The sequence below is a fragment of the Chrysochloris asiatica genome, unplaced genomic scaffold (assembly GCF_000296735.1).
Source record: "Chrysochloris asiatica unplaced genomic scaffold, ChrAsi1.0 scaffold00038, whole genome shotgun sequence".
NCBI lineage: Eukaryota > Metazoa > Chordata > Mammalia > Afrosoricida > Chrysochloridae > Chrysochloris > Chrysochloris asiatica.
The window spans coordinates 9519255-9522517 of NW_006408556.1; the positions used below are offsets into that span (position 1 = coordinate 9519255).

Sequence of the window (3263 nt, forward strand, 5' to 3'; positions counted from 1 at the left end):
AGACCCCCAATGAGATGGATTGGCCAAGTGGCAGCACTAATGGACTCAAGTGTGGCAACAGTAGTGAGGTTGGCCCAGGATTGGGCAATGTTTCCTTCTGCTGTGCATAAGGTTGCTATGGGTCAGTAGCGACTCGATGGCACCTAACAACAACAACAACAAACTCATTAACACTTCTACTAAACTACAATGTATTGTAAATGGTGAGAATGTTCTGTAGACAAGGACCACAGGCATGGACATGGCTGATGTGCCACAGAAAACAGTTCAATCAAATATGTCTGTTTTCTCAAATGGGAACACAAGCTGGTCAGCAACAGAGGAAAAAACTTCAGGCAATAATTGGCATTACAGAGAGCACCAAGATGCCCTTGGAGTCAATCCCAAAGTCTTCCAAGAAGGAAACATCTCAATAGTGTGAGTCATTTACTGGTTTGCTAGCTCTCTGATACTTCCTCCTCCTCATCTTTTCTGTCTACTTCAGAAGTGTCAGAAGACTCATGAAGCAAGACATACTCTCTGGTACTGAACCCAAATTTAAGCACATCCTTTTCCTTCAGCTGATAGTACCGCTGTGGTTCAATGCGCTTGTTGTTTAAGAAGGTCCCATTGACTGAGTCCAGGTCAATGATGTAGGGCTTCACTCCACGGCCAACTGTCCCATCAGCACGAGTGTATGCTGCTTAGAACAAGAGGGATGGTCAATAGGAATGTCTGCAATCCTGCGGTGTCGACCCAGAAGGTAGGCACTCTGTCGATGGATGGACATGACGGGGAGCAACTCATCATTCTTAAAGGGGTAGAGACGCCACCGTTTCTTTGGGATCCGTGCTTCTGGGGGCTCGTTATACTTAATGACTACCCCCCCGGAAAGTGTTGGTGTCCTCAAAAAGTGCCCCAGAGAGTTCAAAGCTGGGCTTTTCTTTAGAAGGAACTTCTTTTTTCTTACTGCCGCCGTCAGGTCGAGGAACCGGCTCCTGAGACCCTTGACCTTGACCCTGGCCGCTCCCTTCGTTCTTCTGGTGATGCTCCCATCCTCGAGCATTGTAAAAGCCCCTCTCTGCTTCCGGAACCTGCCCATTCTGAGTGTCTCCATCCCGTCCCCGAGCCTGGCCACTCCCAGAGCTTTCATTCGAGGTGCTCCTGTGCTGGGAATGGCTTCGGTGTCTCTCTCGGTCACGTTCCTGCTTCACTTTGACCATTGAGTGGTGAGGACTTGGGCTTCTCTTATTCCTCCGAGACTTGCTTCTTTTTCCTGAGGACTTACTTTTCGTTTTGGCTGGAGACTGGCTGCCTCCGCGGGTTCGGCTCCCGCGATGCCCTGGGCGGCCTGGCTCAACAACAAGCGAGGACGGGCTACGGCAGGAGTCCCTGCGGCGGTGTGCGGGAGGCACAGCTTCTGGGCTGACACGTTCCTGCTTCCCCACCACCGTCGCTGCTGCCGCCACCATGTCCCCGACTCGATGCCTTCGACGACTTCCCCGTTCCCGCTCTCTCTTCACCTCCTTCATCACCTGATCTTGGGTGAGGAATGAAACCTGCTGAGCTGAGCTCGCTGAAGGAACTGACATATATGACTCCTGGACTTCCGCTTCCGGGTCTTCTGTTCTCCCAGAAGACCTCGCAGTAGAGGTGGCACTAAGCGCTTGACAGAGGTTCCCTAGAGGGTGCATCCGTAGTGACTGACTGGAGGCGGGAATTTTAAGTTTCAAAAACCAACATCTGGAAAAGGCTATGTTTTCAAGGCTCTGGCGGCCATTACTGCTGTTGCTGTTAAATGCCTTTGAGTCGGTTCTGACCCATAGCAACCCTGTATAGGGTTTCCGAGGAGCCGCTGGTGGGTTTGAACCACCAACAAGTTAGCATTCTAGTGCTTGTTCTACAGCACCACAACAGGCAAAGCACAGATGCAACTTAATGCCAAGCACTAGAGAATTGTTTGGAAACCTGGTGTGGCGTTGTAGGATAATGTACTGGACCACAAGGTCGGCGGTTCAAATCCACCAGTCATTCTTCGGAAACCCTAGACAGGCTCACCATGAGTCAAAACCGACCCTAAGGCACTTAACAACAAGAGAAATGATTTACCCAATTCATGGCATGTTCTGTTGCATTTATTTGCGAACTCTGTAGGTAAGCCTTTCTACAGATGGCTTTACGCCAGTTCGCTTTTAGGAAAGACCTACATTAGTACTTGCTTTCGCTAACTGCAATGAAATCTAAAGAGGATTTTCAGTCTAATGAAAACAAAGAACCTAGCCATTAAAGAGGCAGTGTGCTCTGGAGCAACGTCAGTGCTATCATTGATCTTCCCAGGAAACGACATCACACATACATGATTTCTACTTTATATAGGCTGTGTATTTATCGTATCATTTCTGCTTTTACTATATGTTGGTATTATTTTAGATTTTAGGTGTTATTTGGTATGATTTGGTAGGTTCTTGTTTTCAGCCTGGGAACGCTTAAAAAAAAGTCCCACCGTAAATTAGTGGTAATTGTTTCTTCGCCTTATGCCTTATGAAAGGGTTGGTAGGAATACTCTGCTTTCAGGTAGTAGGGGAAGCTTTACAAAGTCCTAGAGTGATTTGATGAACAGGCAAGCCAAGTAGCCAAACACCAAGAGACTCAGCCTAGCTTTTAAGAAGACCCACACTTTCCGTAGTTTCTCAGGGAATCTTGGATCTACTCAGGCAGTTTGCCTGCCCTGCTAAAGAGGCCAACTGGTGGAGTGGCCCTGAACCTTCACAGAGAGGAAAAGGCGCCCAGCAAAGCTTAGCTTTCCAACTGTACCTTCCAGGGCTCCAGGCACATGAGTGAAGTCGCCTTGGACCCTTCACCCAGCCCAGTTGAATACCAGTGGGTGCCTTCATTTCATACAGAGCCGAATAATCACCCAGCTGATTCCTGACAAAATTACCGATTCACAAAAATCACAAGGTATAATTAAACGGTTATTGCTTTAAACCAGGACTTTCAACAGGTTCATTTTGAGGTTCCACCCAGATAAACTACTGAATCAGAATCTACATTTCAACAAGCTAGATCCCCAGGTAAGTCTTCTGAATACAGGTGAATCTTGTTGAAATGTAGATTCTCATTAGGTATCATATCACTGGAGCAGAGATGCAAATTCTCAGCAGGGGGTTGAAAGAGAATGCACCTGTGTGAAGCCCTATGTTAAACCCCTACATTTTGGTATCATTTAGTAACAGTTTTAAGGAGCCCAGGTAGCATAGTGGATTGTTGCTGTTGTTATGTGC

General features: G+C 47.6%; 1 protein-coding gene and 1 pseudogene across 1 annotated transcript in view; both read right to left on the minus strand.

Annotated features, from left to right (window-relative positions):
• The window catches only part of KIF6 (kinesin family member 6), a 512465-nt gene that overhangs the window by 187751 nt on the left and 321451 nt on the right, over positions 1–3263 (minus strand). The gene's annotated exons all lie outside the window — the stretch shown is intronic.
• Positions 438–1511, minus strand: LOC102834143 (annotated as a pseudogene).